Genomic DNA, 20342 nt, shown 5'->3' with positions numbered 1-20342 from the left:
ATATTTAAACAAATTGAGAATGCAACAACAGTTGCATTTTGCCTCATCATCTTGTAATTGAATTGGAAAAAAAATGTTATATATAAGTTATACCAATTAGTTATACAAGTTTAATAATAATATATCAAGACTTCATTCCAATAGCTGTTTATCTTTTTTGTTTGTTTGTTTGTTTTTGTAGCATTCTGCTAGTTAATGCAATTCACAGAAGTAGAATACAACCAGGTACAAAACACTGCATTTCAAGATGTGCAGTGAGTTCTGGATTTACTCACACTTTGTATGCTGAGAAACACATATAGATATCATGCTGTTACAATCCCAAAAGAAGATCAGAAAATTGGCAATAGAGTATGTGTTGAAGAGACAAGTCTCTTTTGGCCACATCAGAAACAGCTTTAAACTCTATCAGAATTGGATAGGCATTTACATTAAAAGGATCGAAATCCAGAATTTCAACGAATAGCAAGAGGAAGCAGACATTATTACTACCTCTGTAGAATAGGAGGAAATGATTTTATTTATGACACATACATAACCTAGAACAGCATGATAAGGTTCAAAGTAATTTATGATTTACAATAAAACTGAGAAAATAGTACTTAATCTGCATTAGCATTTCCAGAAATGGGCCTAGTAAATATGCAACCTTATTCACAACAGAATCCAGAGCCTAAATGATATAATCATAATGTGAACTTAAAAAAAGAAACAAAACAAAACACAACTATCCTCCTGGATTTGCAGTGTATAAGCTAGCATCAGTCTGAATTTGATGGATTAAAAGTTTGTTTAAAAGAATGAATCCAGTTCTCAAACAGAAGAACAGAACAAAACAATCCTCCCCCCCCCACACACGCACAAAAAAAAAATCCCACAGCTGAATAACAAATGTGGCTTTTACAAAGCAAGACAGTGTATCAACAGTTTTGCATGTCAAGATAAAAATGGAGCAGGTGGTAGGCTAGAGCTGCTGAATAATCAACTTGATCTGATCAACACTCAGTGGGCAAAAGCCAAAGAAAACGTGTTACTGTTGGCAACAGCAGAAACAAATTGTACATTTAAACTGCATGCTATTTTCAGGCAATATTTCTCTAATGCAATTCTAGCCAAAAGAAATAAAAAGTGTTTAAACGGAGTACTGTGTAAAACTTGGGAAATGAACTGTGGAAGGAAAATGATCTTCTATAAGCAAATGGGAAAACAAACAAAGTTGTTTTTTTTTCTCCCCATAGAGGCAATAAATACACCTGCTGAAACAACCACACCGGAAACACCAAAACATCAACCAGTTCTACATCTAGCTTTGCACTGGTTGGAAATCATGACATTACTGTTGGAAATCGATATCCCAAAGCTATCCTAAATAGTCTGTGGCTGTATAGGGACTGTAAGAAAGTAATATTTAACTATAAAACCTATTGATGTGCAGAATTTGTGTTGCCAACCTTCCTTCTCAAAATGAACTTCCAAGGAGCCAGAGGGTGCTGTTGATAGCTATGGGAGTGAAGCATTCTAATGGGATGTAAAAATCATTAATTTCCTCCACATCCCTATTAAAATAACATAAAAAATTACCGTGTAACTTTAAAACTCATTATCTATAAAGTAAACTCAGCTATAAATATATGTAGTCCATCACTAAGATTCCTCGGTCTATCATTCCCAAGTCCATATAATGCTTTATGTGCCCCTTGTAGCACACTGGAATAATTAACCATGAAGCATTCAGAAGTAAATATCTGAAAATTGGCTTTAGACCCATCTTCTTGAAAAGATTTAAAAAAAAAAAAAAAAAAAAAACTCAGTACCCTTCTCATGCTCTTAAATTACTACCTAACTTATCTTGTGCTCTTTCTCTCCAAATATATACTTAGAGAAATAGGTATATATACTCCTTGGAGTCTCTTTCCTTTGTTTCAACTCTTTATTATTTGGTTTACAGCTTTCACCCTCCAGTCAGCTCTTCCAATTACCTCATCACTTTTCCTGGTCAAATAATAAAACCTGATCATTCAACAGTTTCTGTCAGTAGTGACCTTCCAAACTTATTTGAAGCACTTTTATTTCATAGATCCCAAAATTCTGTTGCCTAATGTTTCTTCGTTTGTTTTTTTTTTTTTTTTTTTTTTTTTTTTTTTTGTCACGAGCAACCAAAATTGTCCCAATTCAGGGAATTACGTTTCATTTGTTTTATTGACAATCAATGCAAACTTCTGATTACTGATTGTTGTCTTGAGAAATCTGACAATGAAATGCTTCAGAAACGCACCTCAGCTTTACTCAGGATGCCCCTCCATAAAGCCTCCCATCCACTCGCTGCCCTCAGGCCCCATGATGAAGGTGCCACAGAAGCCTGTGGTCAGGTTGTAACATGTTCCTTTTCTACTGCTGCTCCTGGCCTCTCACTCAACAGCTCCTCCACAGGAAGCCCCATAGGCCGCAGCCCCTCAGGGGACAGCACTGTACAGGCCGGGGGTCTCCTCACCCCCACTCTGCCCTTCTCTTTTGCCTCCCTTGCACTCTGCAGAGCCCCCTCCCTGCCTGTGCACCTCCCAGCCTGGCCCAACAGCCACCACCTGCTCTACAACATCTTCTGGCAGAGGCGTCCTGGCTTCCTCTGACTAGTTCCAGTTGGTGCACATGGGCGACAGCCGTTCTATCTGTTGCTGAGCCAGCTGGAACTGACAGCAGGTGGCACAGGGCAGCCCTGAACTCCTCATCTAACAACACAGTCATCCAGGTTTTTCTCTTTCCTTCTCTTTTACAGAGACCAATCATATTGCATAACCATTTTCAGATGTAATGTCCCATAAATCCATCACCCTTCTCACGAACTATGGTTTTTCTTCCTGTGAGAAACAAAGTCGTGTTTTTGCAACAACTCCTTTATGATTTCACCTGCAACATAATCCAGATCTCCTTTGCTTCTTTTTTATTTCAATGATTCTTCTAAACTTTCTGAAATGTTTTTGAAAGAGACAGTGCGCTCCCAGCCTTCTCTATGCTTATAGGTTCAAGTTTTTACTTTTAGGCATTGCCATGTGATACTTTTAAAAGCAATTCATGTCCTTGGTCAATTGAATTCCTCTTCTAGAAACGTCTACATGGGATTTACTTTTTTCTTACCCTCCAACAGCAAACTTTCAGATTCTAAAGTAAAAAGCACATGTAAGAGGTGAACTCTTAAACTTGTGCCCTCTAGCTTTCTTCAGTCTATTTAGCCTCTGTAGTATCCTCCCATTTGCTTTGAATGTGGAAGAAACTCAGCTCTTTTATGCTCCCAACCATTTCTGTTCCATCAAGTAAAAGTCTTCTCTTAATTTAGTTGCGAGGTTGTAAAACAAAAATTGCTGAACCTATAACACGAGAAGTTTTTAGTGGATGTTACAAATTCTCATCCAGCTCCAGGCGAACATAAGGTATATAAATATTAAGCATATATGCATAGGGATAGTTATTAAAAGATCTGTATTAGTATATTAAGCATTTCAGCAAATATGCAAATATCTCTCGGGGTTGCCAAGTTCCATAAAAACTTTTCTCTTAGGATGAAATGCTGACCCTACTGCAGTTCATGTGAGGACATAAAGCAGAAAGGTTAAATAATTTGACCAAAATCACACAAAGCTATTCCTCTTCCCCCCCCCCCTTTTTTTATGATTCTAAAATCTATCTAATTCTATCTAATCTATCTAATTCTATCTAAAACCTATCTCATCTATCTGATTGACTGGCTTAGTGACTATAATGTTCATTCTTGAATCACCACTCAAATCACAATTTCCTTCCAATTAAAAAAAAAAAATAATAATAAAAAGAGAGTCTTTTCTAGTGTTACCCTCACATGGTGACACACTTGAGAGCTACTACAAGCAGTTTGGGTTGATCAATGATGACTTCCACCAAAAGGTGTTTAATTAGGATGTCTCACACTTTTCTGTGTATGAAAAACTAATTGCCACCTTCTAGCTCAAAGAACACAATCAAAAAGCATTATCCCATCTCAAAATTGCCTGAGCATTTTCTTCATGTCATTTGCACATCTGGTGTTACTTCATTTTTTATAGTCTTGTACGCTTCTTCTCTATAAAGAAAATAAACTATACCGACAAATTTAGCATCCTGTCAATAAGTATGTTTTCTTTTATTTCAGCTAGACCTACCTACTGAAAATTATCATCTGAATTAAATTGTGAACAGCAGAAGAAACACAAGAAAGCTAAAACTTAATTTTATGTATATATATATATATATATATATATATATATATATATATATATATATATATATATATATATAAAATAAAAAAGGAAGAAAAAAAGAAAAGCAAAACCAGACAGACATGTCAAGAATGTCATAGTGCAAGTATACCTTAAAGCAAAAGATGGCAGTACCTCAGCAGACTGGAAGTTTGAGGCAGCCAGCTCAGCCTTGTGCCTTTGACTGCAATTGACCTGAGTTACACTTAACAAAACCTCATGGATCCTGCCCACAAGGAAGAATTTATTCCACAGTCCTGTTTAACTGGTATGTTACATGGCAGAGGTGATATTCAGAAGTCAATCTGAATCTTAAATTAAGAGATCTGAAACATGAAGGACTCTGGTAGATTGTTAAAGGTTTAGATTTTTTTTTTTTTTTAATATACAGAAAGCTCATTTTAAGATTATTTAATTATTTATTTAAATCTTGTTAGGCTTATATTCTCAAGAAATACTGGAAAACAGATTAATTGTTTTTGGTAAGTGATGAAATGCTGACCCTACTGCAGTTCATGTGAGAACTTGCACTGTCTCCTCCGAGATTTCCCTCCTGCTGTCTCAAGCCCTGTGCATGTGAGATGATGAAATTTATAACCAGAGCTACTCTTCTTCTGTATTCATTGATCACCAATAGGCATGAATTGCTTCAGCCATTTTGGTAAGATGAAACAAAGATTTGACCCAGACACCTCATTAACAAGGTCATATCTCAACCATTTTCTACCTTTCATATCTGTATTGATCCAGTAATACCAAAGCTGTCCTCCCGCTAACCTTACAACGTATTACCCAAAGTGGAAGGAAAGTATTTCTTTTCTTTGCCTCTTCAAAAGTGACTGAACTAGATTTGCTCAGATATGACAAAAATATTCAGATGTAGGCACAACTGTATCTGGGAAGCACTGATGCAAATCATAGAAGAAGAAAGGAGAGCCTTAAGAAGCAATCTTTTTGCACTACTAAGATACATTTTTCTCAGCTTTCTCATACAATGTCTCAATATTTGACATTACTCAAAGTGTAAAGGAATTTCTAAATCCAGGTGTCTGAAGGTTTTTTCTCAACATGTAGGGAGTCAAAAAATTTGATGTAGCTATAACAAGTCATTATAAAATTTTGAAAATATTAGCTATAATGGTTACAGTCAGCACATCTAGAGAAAACTCCAACTATCCGTCTAATCTGTAATAGTAGGCTATGGACTACGCATAAAATTACTTAAGCAAGAAAGTCACAAAAGAGAATGCTTAATGATTCAGGAGATTAAAAGATATTGCTCTTAGAAGCAAATCATGATATTTTGAAAGTAGGAAGAACTCTGAAATCAGAATGATCAATTTAAGTAGTCTACAAATTTCCTTACTTTAGGTAAAGAAAGGTGTTGGGTTTTTTATTAACTTATTATTTAATTTCATTTGCTTCCTAAGAGTTCTAGTCAATCTAGAATAGTGAATATTGCCAAACATGCATTTTGCTTCAATTTAAATGTTTCATAGCATTTAAATAAAATGAAATTCTTGTTAAACTGAATGGTTTTCCAGGCTGACGGTTTAAAAATATTTAAGCTTATTTCAGGGGATGGACATCTCTTCAGACTAATCATCTGATATATTTCATTTGCAAACAGAAAAAGAAATACATTGGATAGGCATTCTTTCTTTTATACAGAAAGCACTATTTATTCTTTTCTTAAGCAATAATACTTACCGTAGCTTAGGAGCTGAATCTTAAATATATATTTTAATCTTCATATTTTAATTTATATGTTAGTATTATCTTCTATCTTATCATAAACCTAGTCAAAAGTCTCAGAAAGAAAATATTTTCCAATATGGAATAGAAGGTTATATTTGCTAATTCTTGAAATGTTTACTTTTCAAAAATGCTGTTTCTAGGTATAGCACATTTGACACTGTCACAGAAATACTGCTCGTTCTGCTTTTTAAACAATCAAGTTGTCAGATTTGTTTTAAATATGTTCAACACAGCACTGTACCAAAATCCCCTCAGTCTTAACATAGAAATTAGATTATTGAACAGATTTGGTTTTCTTTATTTTTGCTAGTTTTGGTTTTATTTTTTTTCATGGAAATAGCACTGATTGGATGATACAATGAATCCTAAGCAAATTCTGTTACTGGTGCAGAACCTGGGCACACTCTGGGGAGGGGAGGAAGGTAAATCTAGGAAGCTGCAGTAACAAGATGGTCATGCCATACCTCCTCCCAGGTATATTCAGGTATATTCTAAAATCAGTGGGATTTATTAGAACTATACTGCATCTATAAACAACTGATTTCTAGCCCAAATATTATTTCTCAGAGATTTGAGATCTCTCAGGACAACAAATAAAGGAAGAAGTACTGAAAAGAGAAAGAAGCTGTGTACCAGGTAAAGCTTTACATGTAACCTTTTTCTACTTCCTTGAAATAGAGGAGATAAACCCAGATCCAGTGTCCACTAGAACTTAGATCTTTTAAGAGACCAACCTGAGGAAGCCTGTAGCAGAAAGCCCAGAAAGTTATTTACTGCAGAGCCATTCCTCATTCTACGTAATTATGGACAAAATACATTGTTCTGCATGATAGGCCTGTAACAATTTCTTCTTGGAAATGTACTCTCTTGTATGAGACAAAGCATCTGAAAATATAGCCAGAAAATAAAGATAGATTCTCAAATAGCATAATTCTACTGTTGTTCAATGTAAAATACTGAATTACTGTTTTGGGGGTAAGTCCACATCATCTAAAAACTTAATGTAAGGTGTAAGGAAATTTCAGTACAATTTCATCTACACTATCATTATTCAGTTTTTCTCCCTTGTCAACTGCAATTTCACATTCTGCATTTAAAACTATATCATCTCTAGGCATATACGGATTTCATGTTTGTCACAGAGATTCAATGAACCATATATGTTCATGTGTATACAATGATGTTTCTATCTCAGACAATGTATGTGTGCTAACATATCTAGGTCTGAGAGATTAACAACAGCACTCCAAACTACCTAGATTTTGTACTTAGAACATTTTTTTTTTTTTTTTTTTTTTTTTAATGGTTGTCTTACAAACAAGTACTTCTATGTATATGTAAGATAATCCTTACCACTATGTGTGTAAACAAACAGCTCCATACAGTAAAGAATCCTATTATTTGTTGCTACAGCACATGTGCTCAGTCTCATTATCATCCAGAAGACCCAGTTCTGTGTATACACCACAGAATTTACCGCAGAACTGGAATGTAGCAATACAAACCAAACTTTTTATGCATATGAAGCCCTCACATACCAGAACAGAATAGAACAGAAATTCCTAAAGAATAAGTGTTCAAACAGTATTATAGCACATCCTGAATTGTAGTGTATAAAATAGCCCAAACTTAGCTGATTTGATTTTCTTCAGTTATTTAAATCTCATTACATATGCCCTATTTAATTCCCTCTCCATTTAAATTGATATAAAACATGAAAAATCCTGTAAATAATTTAGTGTGAAAAAATATACAAGCTAATTAAAAGCTAAAACTTGAAACCCAAACACATTGTAAACACTTTTCTTTTTAAGAAGAGAGAACTTTTTTTTTTTTCATTTTTGAAGCTGTCCTTTGTTTTGTTTTGAAGAACCAATGAGATTTTGTAGTATACTTTTACAGAGTAAAACTGCTTACAAAGAAACCTTTAGGTTTCAATTCCTTTGATTTCATATTACCAACAAGGGTTTGGTGGATTTTTTTTGGTTTATTTTTAATGCTGTTTAAATTATAATTAAATGAATAAAACCTACATGTATTCTTTACCATGCAATGTAATTTTCTGTAATTACAAATTAAAAATGTCATCATGATTATTAATTGCTCTCTTTAATTGTAATTTGAGCATTTGAATGCCACCTTACAAGATATTACTGAGGTCAGACTTTGGTGGCAGATGTCAGTGGGAGGAGTGGAGGAGACAGGAGAAAGATGGTGCATTAATGCAGCAGCACTTTCCATCAGCAGATCCATGTGCCACAGACATGTAGAAGGTAATAATTAAAAACAAAAAAATCCTCTCCTTTTATTCATGAGTTGCACTGCTGTATACTTCACTTTTATGCCCAATAGATCTTAAAACAGATATTCATACATTAAGCTGTTCTTGCTCTTCAACAATTTTCAGGTAAAGATCTTCCTGAAAATATAATAAGTGTAACATCTAATTAACATTTTACATTCATTTGTATTATCTACTTTCAAAATGATGAGAATTATCCAAATAAGATTTATGACCTTATGTTAATCTGACTGAAACTGCATCATGTTCATTTTTTTCTTCCTCCTTTTTTTCAGAAATTTCAAAGTAGCTTTTTTCAAGAGGCTCAAGAGACCTGTTTTCAAATGCACATTAAGACACATACTGTTCACATTCCTGTTCCCTGCCATCTGTGGAGATCTTCAAATATTCAAAACACAGTTCCAAAGGATTCCAGTTCTATTCCTACTATTTGACATTTTTATTCCTATTCTTTAATAGTTCAGTCATTAAACGTATTAATGAAAAATCTCTTTTTGAAATATGAAAAATGAGTCATAGTTTCTGGTAAAATAAAACTGTGTTTATCATTTCAATGAAATAAAGAAATGCTTAAGTAACATGATTCCAAATATCATTATTCTTACTTAGCTTCCTCATTAGTAAGATTATCCTGGAGACAAAGCTCTTCGTGAACCCATTATCGTCTATTATCCAAACTGTTCTCTGACTCTTTCTCTCACACATATACACACAAATTGTCTAGCCTATAAATCCAATTGTATAGAACCTGGCAACACCCTGACTTTATATTGTCAATTTGAGCCTTAGATCTGCAATGCGAGAAGAGACACCTGCAATTTTTTATTTAGAGAAGAGTTGCTTTGTAGCTTAATTAAAGCAGTGTCTGACAGTTCAGAAGATGAGAATTTGCTTCTTCTGCAAGGTCTGACAGCATCCTCAGCTTAAATGTGATAATGCAACTTATGCAAGAAACAGTGAAATGTAACATTAAACCTTATCCCTCAGCTTTATAGAATTCAGCCTTTAATAACCTTATCTTTCTTTTATTTCCACTAATTTATTTAATACAAATACATGACTCCCAACTTAGTAAGGCTCTTTTAACTAGAAGTTTAAAGATATATAAATATATTGATATATCTATATAAATTTATTTATAAATATAAATGTATATTGTATAAATATATCTTTAAATTTAGATATATATAAAAGTATGTAAATATATTTTTAAGAGTGCCTGTAATGAGCTTAGTAAGTAGCATCAAAAACGAAGAGAATTACTTTCATATAGTAATCTACTGTACTTCAAATAGGGAGTCCGTACACATTTACAATTAAATATCAACACAGTAGTAACTCAACTATAATCCAAGTGGATCATATTTTTTTTCAACAGTTTTGTGTGTGCATGTGTATGTTTTGATTTGGTTTGTTTTAATTTAAAAACAGCATTTTTTTCTGAATGAAGAACTTGTATTGAAAGTGCACCAGTGTTGTCCAGAAATGGTCCCTCAGATCCATAGAATTATTAGTTCAAATAAAAACTATGGCAAGGAGAAGGAAAAAAAAAAAAAAAACAGAAGGAAAAATAAGAGAAAGAGAGGGGAAATAAAAAGGAACAGAAAGAAAAAAGGGAAAGTAAGTACACATTTAAGATGAAGTGATCTGTGGATCAAACTTCAGATCAAAGACAAGAACTCACACCACAGTTCTCCCCAGTTCTTAAGATCTCAGTTAAAGGGTCAGATGCAAAATAAATAAGATTTCAGTAGATTCATAATAAAGAAAAAGTTGTAAGTATGTATATGATAATAAGACTGACCTAGATCTGAAAATTATTTTGTGTTTTGGTCAGGCTAAGCAATACAATGTATTCTTGTGTGATACATGCATTCTTGTATCACACCTTTCAGGGTAATGCTGCAGTGAGAAGCAGCAGCTTCTTCCCTCTGGCATGTATTGCAGAAAAAAAAAAAAATGAACCTCCATGCACTTTGCTTCACTTCTCATATGAAATGAGAAGAGACATTTTTCGCTATTTCCTATTGCAAAGAATGTGTTTGCCTAAAATGTTAATCCTTACAGGTGTGGCCATGAATATCTTAGGGATATACTCTGGCAGAAATGGTGTCAATTACTACCAATTGACTAAAAAAGGTGCTGCAAAGCAACTATCCTATTCAATTAATTTTACTCCTTTTCCTTTCTCTTTTCATCCAGCTATCTGACACACTGGAACACTGAAAAAAAAAAAAAAAAAAAAAAAAGGAAAAAAAAGAAAATGCTTTCTCTATTTTGTCTGTTCTCAATTTCTTTTGACGTTTTACTTTTTTTTTTTTTCCCCCAAATTCTGTGATCTTCTAGACTACGCTTGTGCTCCTGAAATTCTTGCTAGCAAAAAGCACACCACTTTCTTTCCAGCAACAACAAATGTAAATAATGCTGCAGACAAATCCTTTTGGGTATCTGCAACCCCCATAACTTACAGAACCACTGTGTGTCCTGTCATGTTTCAAGAGTCAATCTGAGGGCTATACCAAGTGCTAAAACACCTGGCAAACTCTAGCGATGTGTGAAAGGTGAAGGTATCACTAGAACTACATTTTATCACGCTACTAACACAGTTTGTCATGGCACTGACATAGTGAATGAGGGCTGGCCTCTGCTTATTCCCTTTCTTTCTACACTTCCTTTAGAAAATAATTGGTAGCAAGTTGTCAGCCTGCTATGCACTGCAATTCTGGCCAGTTCCAACCTGTCAGCACAAGAAAGCAAAAAGTCCATCTTCCTTACTCTCTACTTCTGCATAGCTTCATGAGCACTAGGAATTACCCTTGCTCTAAATGCCAGACAGCATACAGACACACATGGCTGTCAGTAGAAATACACATTCATATACTACTGATTTTTTTGCACAAGGTTCTCTTTTCTTAACATGCATGAATGGAGAAAGAAGACAGATTTAAAGTGAGATTAGATCATAATAAATTCACCATAATTGTTTTCTTAATGAGGTGTTTTGTTTATCAGGAAAGCAACTAAAGATAAAAATCACAATGAATCTCCATCTTCTCCTGCATAGTTTCTTGGTAGGAAAGCATCCAATGAAAATGAAAATGAGACGGAAGCTGCTCAACAATGCCGAAGGCATGCTCTCTTGCTTCTTTTTATTCAACAAAAGCTGTCAAAAATCCACATCTTCTGATGTACTTGCATTTAGCATAGGGGCTTGTCGATTATTTATCGCAGAGAGTTCTGTCAGACTAGGATTAAGATGTCCTAAAATTCCCAAGAGGGCAATTCATCATTACACAATATAGTGTGTGAATAATGGACACGCACAGAAGCCTCAGCTGACATGATGGCAGTGAATGATAGGTGAATTGAGGTCACGGGCTTGATGTGAAGACATTGGACAATGTATACCGAGGCTGTCAGTCAAGCCATTAAAAAGGAGAAAGTGCATGAATATGAAATAGCAAATAAAAAGACTAGCTTTTGTCTCCTTGTTCCTAATAGCTTAAAGCAAATAGATACTAGAGCTAATGAAAACGTGTGCTCTGTTTGCAAGTGTACTTCACACAGTGGCCGTTACCAGCAAAGAGAAATATCCTGAAAGTGTTCAGTTATAGATTAATAAGGCCAAGAGTGGGCTTTTCTTTTGCCAGTACTAATGTTTATTTCTGTCTTTTCCACTCCTAGCATACTTATGAGAACTATGTGTCTGTAAAAACCTACATTTTAAAGTATAGCAAATTCATGTTACTTGTTTGTTTATTTATTTATTTATTATGTGTTTGACTACCACAAACCCGTAACTCTAGAAATGCCATTGATGGTAAACTATTTCTCCAAACAGGACTACGTAAATAAAGTAGCACCTTAAAAAAAAAAAAAAGTGATTAAAAGGAAACTTCCTCTGAGTTCAACTAAGCCAACAGAATTCTCAGTGTTCCAGTGAAAAGGGGGGCAATCCACTCAGAACCTCATGATACAATGGGAGAGTCTCCCCGACATGTCTTGACTTACCCTGTCCTCTGTGCAGTTAATACTCAAGTGTACCTTGCCATCTTGAATCTTACTAAGTCAGTGTTTTATTTATTTATTTATATTCCTGCTTCTCTCTTAGGAGTGAAGTATATGATTTCACCCATGACAAGGAAATTTCATAGATGTCTCTTTCCATAGAAGGACTGTTTATATCTGCTCGCTAATATTACTTTCAGCTAATGCTCCAGGTTGGAACATAAGCTAATGCACTTTCCGCTCAGTGAATTCCTTCTCTCTTTCAGTTTAATTTTTACAGTAACAACAATGTTCTTTATCTTGCATGTTCTTTACCACCAACAAAGACAGAAGGAAAGAAAATGTTGTTAATACTACATACAAAATAGTTTACAGGTTCTGTCTGATGTGCTATCCCTGTCATCCCACTTCATCCATTCATGCATTTTAATGATTTAATCCTTGGCATTAATAACATATTAAAAAATATTTAACATATTTTTCATTCAAACAAAAAATAACCTTGTGCTAGCATACAGAATAAAACGCTCTCTTGGACTGGATTCTCAAAATGCTTTTTTCCCACTATTGCATAAGTCAGCAGATCAACCAACCAGCTAGTTATGTCAGTTTATTTCTCCTGTCTTCCAAGTTACTGCATATTCAGTATAATCCAGTAGCAATCACAACAGGTCCCAGCTTTGGCTTCTGCAGCTACCTTCCCTTCAATTAATCCTATCAGACTTAAATCACAGCCTGCCTCCCCAATCCTCTTGTCTAAAGACTGTGGTCTCCACAGCTTCCACTCCCTCCTACTTAAGCAGGCCATAAGAATTTATTTTTCCAATTACTGAGGCACACTTTGCAAACTATATTTTTATGAACAAAATATCCTGTGCATATAGGCAGTCAAGCAGAAAAACTACCTTAATAAATGTATTTACACCTATAAACTCCCGTTTTTCAGTACTGTATTAAATATTCTTATAATCTGTGTCATTTTAAAATTAATTCACTAGGCTGATCAAACTACTTTCAAATATCACTGGCCATTTACTTCTTCTGCTCAGTAATCCAGTTCTCCTAAAACTAAAACGATATTCTAGATTTTTCAGAAATTTCAGCTAGATGTCACTTGGTTTAACATAAGCAACTAACTAGGTAAAACCAAGCTAACAACCAAAGATATGAATAGCAAAATGTGGAATAGATTGCTTAAAAAAGAGCAGTATATTATTTCCTATACCAGTAGCAGATTTAATATATATTTCATCATCTACCATTCTGAAGGTGATGTTTCTATACATCATCTGATTTTACCAAAAAAAGGAGTGATAAACATTAAAAAATGTGTATGAAAATATAAAGCCTAACACAGTTCATTTTAAGAATATTCTATATTATTTTGCTGTTAGTTCTATAAATCTGAGTTCTTAATAATTTATATTTTTGAAATGTAATTGAAGCAGTCACTTCCAACTGATGAATGGCAAGCTTACATTTCAGCATATATCTATAAGTAGTTTCAGGTTGGAACATAAGCCAGAAAATGAAAAATAAAAATAAAAATATATATGCCTGACATATATGTTTCAATATTCCTGTAAGAGAAAAAATGAAATTTTAATGCAGATGAGCTTAACTACATCCTTTATAAAAAGACACATTTATAATAGCAATGGCTGCACAAACAAGAAGTGAAAAACCCTATAACCTCATATGAAAGAAGTTTGTAGATTTATTTTACAAAGATACTGATGCTGTCTTCACATAGAAGTATAAAGAACAAGAATAAAACAAGCACTCTGAAAAAAAATCTGCATCTACTCACATGAGACATTGAATGGCACTGAATATATCACCATACACAAAATAAGTGATGTTCAAGAAACGCTCAAGTCATGTAATGTATGGATTAAAATTACATTTCCAGGACTCTTTCATGTGCTGCAATGTTAGTAAAAGAGGGCAAGAGAACTAAGAAGAAACTGTCCTGAATCAGAGCACCAACACCTGGTTCAATCTGAGCCCAAAGCATGGGAATGAGACAATATTGAAAGCATTTCTGTTTTGTGGCAACCTAATATAAGGACCTGATCAGTTGTAAGAGTGTGGTGGTTTCACACTGATGGCTAGCTGAGCACCACTACCCTACTCTCTCACTCCCCCTTGTCAGGGTAAGAAAATATGTTGGGTGGGAAGCCATTGGGTAAGGACAAGGAGACCAATTACCATTATAAGCAAAACAAACTCAGAATAGGGGGCTTATTGCCTACATTAATTTATTGCCTACTACTAATGGACTAGAGCATTGAGAAACTAAAAGCAAACTTAAAAACACTTCCCCAACCCCTGTACACCCTCTTCTACCTTCTTGCCCTGAGCAGCACAGGGAAATGGGGAATGGAGGCTGTGGTCAGTCCCAAACAGTTCGTCTCTGCTGCTCCTTCATGGTCACTCTCTGCCCCTGCTCCATGTGGGGTTCCTCCCATGGGATGCCATCCTTCCCAAACTGATCCTGCAGTGGCTTCACACAGGCTTCAGTTCTTCAAGGACTGCTCCAACATGGCTCCGTACCATGGGAACAAACTGCTCCAGCAGGGGTTGGAGCCACCCATGGGTGGCTGCTCCCCCCAGATCCCTTTTCCTGCGTGGGCTCCTCTCCACAGCGCCTGCTCCTGCAGGGGCTCTCCATGGGTCACAGCCTCCTCCAGGCCACATCCACCTGCTCCACCGGGGGCTCCTCCACAGGCTGCAGCGTGGAGATCTGCTCCATGTAGGACCCATGGGCTGCAGGGGGACAGCCTGCTCCGCCAGGGGCCTCTCCACAGGCTGCAGGGGAACTTCTGCTCTGTGCCTGGAGCACCTCCTGCCCTCCTTCTGCATCAAAAGCCATACAGTCAGCAGGTGATTCTCTTTCTCTATTCTGCTTTCATAAGACCCTACCTGGAGTGCTGCATTCCGTTCTAGGGCCTCCAATAAAAGAAGGACATGGCCTGTTGGAGCAAGTCCAAGGGAGGGCCACAAGGATGATTGAGGGGCTGGAGCACCTCTCCTGTGGAGGCAGTTAAGGCAGTTGGGGTTGTTCAGCCTCGAAAAGGAAAGGCTCCAGAGTAACCTTAGAGTGGCCTTCCAGTACCTAAGGGGGACCTACAGGAAAGCTGGGGAGGCACTCTTTGTCAGGGAGTGTAGTGATAGGACAAGGGGAATGGCTTTATTTATTTATTTTTTAAGGGTAAATTTAGATTAGATATTAGGAAAAAAATCTTTACTCTTAGGGTGGTTGAGGCACTGAAACAAGTTGCCCAGAGAAGCTGTGGATGCCCCATCCCTGGAAGTGCCCAAGGCCAGGTTGGATGGGGCTTTGGGCAACCTGGTCTGGTGGAATGTGCCCCAGCCCATAGCAGGGGGTTGGAATTAGATGGTCTTAAGGTCCTCTCAATCCAAGTCATTCTATGATTCTCCTTCTGCACTGACCTTGGTGTCTGCAGGGCTGTTTTTCTCACATTTTCTCACTGCTCTCTCCCAGCTGCTGTTGCACAGCAGTTTGTTTCCTTTTCTTAAATCTACTTTCCCAGAGGCATAACCAACATCATACACTGGCACAGCTCTGGCCAGCGGCAGGCCCCTTTTGGAGCCGTCTGGAGCTGGCTCTGATCTGACATGGGGCAGCTGCTGGGCTCTGTTCACAGAGGCCACCCCTGCAGCTCCCCTGCTACCAAAACCTTGCCATGTAAGCCCAATACATACTCCAGCATTCATTTGTAGAATTGCTCAAAAATAAGTAATCTTTACTGTCCCTTTTGTAACATATATTATATGTTATATTATATATTACAGATTTACACAGGGATAACAGCAGGCACATTCAAATGCCAAAAATTTCCCTACAGTACTTTCTATAAGTTTCTATTCCAAAAGCAGGGAAGAAAAAAAAAAAAGAAACATTCAAAGACAAAATCTAAACTGTTTCTAACCTGAAGTTAAAAAATAAAAATAAAAATAAGATTTCATGTTTTCCAACTTTGATCCTGGAAATGACTAAACAACTTTTGTGAAATGTTTAAAAACCTGCAGCCTGACTCATTCATAAGGAAGGAGTTCAGAGAAAATGATTAAAATTTCTCAGTGTTAGAAGTAACCAAAACCAGATTTATGTCTTGAAAATATGCATGCCTCACTGTAGAATTACAACTATACATTTATTCTGAATTGCCATTTTAAAATAGCTAATTATAATGAAAAAAGAAGCATATGCAACAAATATCTACAAATATGTGTTTTTGTCACATTTACCATCAAAATCTTTACTGTTCATATTTTTTTCTGAATAATACTCTTGTGACATTTTAACACAAACAACTGAGTTACCTCAATTAATGTCACATTAAAATATATTTGAAAAATTCCCATTTTCAAAGAAATACAAGTTAATTCCCTTTTTTTTATTAATTCTTAGTTCTTCTTTTCTGCCCTCTGCCTCCAATAAGGAAAACTGGATTCTTTTTCTTCTTTGTTTACCAAGATATATCCTAAGTAGCTTTATTATTTTTTTTAAACGTTCACAGTCATCATTGCATTTGTCTTATAAATATCCTTAAAAGACTTTTAAAGTTCTGTTGTTGTTGTCATTTATATTTTAAACACAGATTAATTGCATACATACCTTTGTTAAATCAACAAAGTATTGGTTGATGGAAATTATGAAAGTTTATACTGTCTAGAGCAAAAGTTGTTGTAGTCTAGAAGCCTGTCTCTGACAGGAATGAACTTCCTCATCTATAATAGCCTTGGATAAACTGCTTTTTTAATCCATTTATAATTTGACATCCACAAAAACCTACAGTTTAACTGTGTTCTGTGAAGAAATACTGAATGGACCAGATGATCTCCAGAAGTCTTTTCCAACCTCCACTATTCTATGATTCTACAATTTACCTTCAGATTAAGATGTGTTTTAGATGTTTAAATTCAAGTATTAGTAGAGATATAATTAGAGCAGTCATTGGATTCTAGACACAACTTCAAACGAATGTAGTTGCCCACCTGAAATTGGGCAACTTCAACCTAAAAGTGTGGATTTAGATATCTGTAACTGAAGCTGTATCTCTCCCAGATAACAGTTCTCGATCCAAACCTAGAAACATGAAACACCATTCTGCAAGAATGCATTGGGATTACTTAAGTCCCATTTATATCACATATGTAGATACCTAGATTTGTTCCTAAAAAGGATGACTATATGTCCATAAAGAGTGCTATTGTGTATCTAGGAAGAATGAGAATATTAATTCTGGTGGATTTAACATTACAGCTCTAGGGAAGCATTGCCGTATTTTTGTCTTCCCCTGTGATTTATTTATTTATTTATTGAATTTTGAGAGATTTTGGTCTTCCGACATATTAACTTTGATTCTAAATTTCCTACTCTGTGAGTCTAAGAGGTAATATTGATCTGTGCCTTCAAAATTTACTTTCCATAGCAACCTTTGATATTTGTGATTAACTGACCATTTGTCACTTTCATTAAAATGAGTCATCCTCTAAACATTTCCTTTGTTGTTTTTAAGGTCTAATATAACTATTGATTTATTGTCAACACTTCATATCTTCTCTGTTAATAGAATCTATAGACTTTATCCTTCCTTATTCTTCTCTTTAATTGCCATCTGTGGATGTTACAGACACTATCTTGTGCACAATTCTGAAAGGCAAAGAGGACTTTTGTGATAACAATGACATTTATTTATTTCCTCACTCCTGTCTTTGTGTCTTGACATCTTTTCCCTCACAATGGATAATGATTCCTTTCAAGAGTTAGAAGGCTTTGTTCTAAAGATGCTACTTAGTTTGAATATAACATAATTTTTGATAGCAGAGAGCTGCATTACTCTCAATCAATTCTAGACTAATTTCAGGAATAAAAAAAAAAATAAAAATAATTTAGCTTGGAAGAAACCTATTCTGGTCAGCTGCTTCAGTGCCCACTTCTACCAGTGTAAACTTCAAAGTTAAATCAAGTGACTGATGGTTATATCCAATTGTTATTTGATTTATCTCCAGGATGGAGATTCCAAAGTTTATCTGGGCAACCTGTTCCAGCATTCACCATTCTCCTTAAAATTATTATTTCTAATATCCAATCAGAATTTCTCATCATGCAATTTTCATTCATTACCTCTTATCCTTTCTCTATGAAAAACGTCAACTGTACACTGAGAATGAATGAATCTGCATTTCAATAAACATTCCCAATTTGTTCAAAATTCACATTAAGCAAAATGCATCAAGGAAAGCATGCTTGCCACTTTGTGTGTATTGGTACCTTCTATAATATTATTTTAAGAAATTGCCTCCTTATCCTCATCATTTTCAAAATGCCCTATTTTATTCAATTAAGATTATTCAATTCTGTACCCTTTCAGAAGACAAATTCATTTCATTAGTTACCAAATAACTACCAATGTTGAAAGAAAAAATGCAGGTTTCATTAGATTTACTAGTAAGTTTCTGTTAGTTATAATATTTTTCTTTTTAGAATTTAAAAAAAAAAAAAAAAAAAAACACGAAGTTTGAAATATCAAAAACAGAATAATCAGGAGGAAACAGGGATTTTTTCAAAGACAGAGGTTTTCTGTCTTTGACAGAGTGTTCTGTTTTCATAGAACATTTCTGTGATTATCTCTCCATTGTAAAGAGAGACATACATCTACTGTTTATCCCAATTAAAATTTTATGGAAAGTCTCAAACTTTCTGGGGGTTTGTACTCCTAATTTATTTGTTGTATCTGATACAACACTCACTGAAGTTCACCATGTGAATTTGTATGAGTTTGAGATCAAGCATATGTACAGAGCACTCTAAGTAAACACAAGTTATACTTAAAGTCATAGTAACTGTGACTTCTATAGAAAATATTGCATACTCATTAAAAAGCAACTATTAAAAATACTATTAAAAACAACATTTCCAAAGAAACATTTCATAGAAAAATTAATCTAATTTAATTCTTCTCTCTCTTATTCACTGCAGAGTCAAAGTAGAAAATCTTAAAAAAGTCACCTAATGATACAACATAGAACCTTTCCATGGGAATTGACAGTGAAGATTTAGCATCATTTAATTTCGAAATCATAATGGATAATACCTATGTACCTTGGATAAATGAGTACTTTCATTAAAACTTTGGTTCTAACTAAACACCATGGGAATTAGGCATTGTAACACTTTAGCAATTTTACCCTTTTATTAGGCTCATCTCTTTTAAAACAAAGAATTTAAAAAGCGACTGAACAAATTTTCATGGAAAATTATTTTCTGAGTATGTAATTCTGATTTAATATTATTAATAATTCTGATTTAATATTATTGGTGGTTTATGTGATAAAGTAAATGGTGATGCATAAATATGTATCTATATATTAATAAAACTCTAAGCAGTAAAAGTCTTCTTGTTACCTTTCAGATATACAATTGTATTTTAAAGAGATCACTCAGAACTTACTGGATATAATACACAACTAATTTTTTTGTCTGCTCCATTTTTTTTTCCTATAAGAAAAATAATTTAATTACTGTTCTTGTCTTACAAGTAGGTTACTTGTAATGCACATAGAAGTGCAGGCCAGGACTAGAGCTGGAGAGGGAGGCAACTGCTCTCTTTATGCATCCAAACTTCTTGGTATTTCAAAAGGTTACCACTTCCTCCTGTTGTTTCCCCTAAGGATCCCCCTTTCCACATCCTAAGGCTTACATCTACCTATGATTTTGAAAACTAAGTATCAAAATGTTTTCAGGGAGATGGGATAATATCATGATATCAAGGAAGAGGGATTCAATACCTCAATTCCCCAGCCTGCCTGACAGTCACAAGTATTTTACTCTCAAATCATAACATAACTGGCAACAGGGCAGAAAAAGAAGCAAATAGCTCTTCTACAGGCAACTTATTCCATAACTAACCATGACAGGATTCATATTCTAAATCATTACATTAAACACCTTAATAAAAGAAAAAAAAAATCTAAAA

The 20342-nt window shown here is 35.0% G+C and overlaps 1 protein-coding gene and 1 long non-coding RNA gene across 12 annotated transcripts in view; one reads left to right on the top strand and one right to left on the bottom strand.

The window, feature by feature from the left end:
• CACNA2D1 (calcium voltage-gated channel auxiliary subunit alpha2delta 1) overlaps positions 1-20342 on the bottom strand; it is a 404961-nt gene that overhangs the window by 221620 nt on the left and 162999 nt on the right. The gene's annotated exons all lie outside the window — the stretch shown is intronic.
• Positions 4288-8903, top strand: LOC110353235 (uncharacterized). Of its 2 annotated transcripts, XR_011804711.1 has the most exons (4): positions 4288-4533; positions 6593-6659; positions 8149-8296; positions 8601-8903. It is a non-coding gene; the product is annotated as an uncharacterized lncRNA (long non-coding RNA). The 2 variants fall into 2 exon arrangements; XR_011804709.1 differs by having other exon boundaries at positions 8149-8903.

The sequence above is a fragment of the Anas platyrhynchos genome, chromosome 1, assembly GCF_047663525.1.
Source record: "Anas platyrhynchos isolate ZD024472 breed Pekin duck chromosome 1, IASCAAS_PekinDuck_T2T, whole genome shotgun sequence".
In the NCBI taxonomy this organism is placed as follows: Eukaryota; Metazoa; Chordata; class Aves; order Anseriformes; family Anatidae; genus Anas; species Anas platyrhynchos.
Note: the sequence above shows the minus strand (reverse complement) of the source record. Positions and strands in the feature narration are given on the sequence as shown.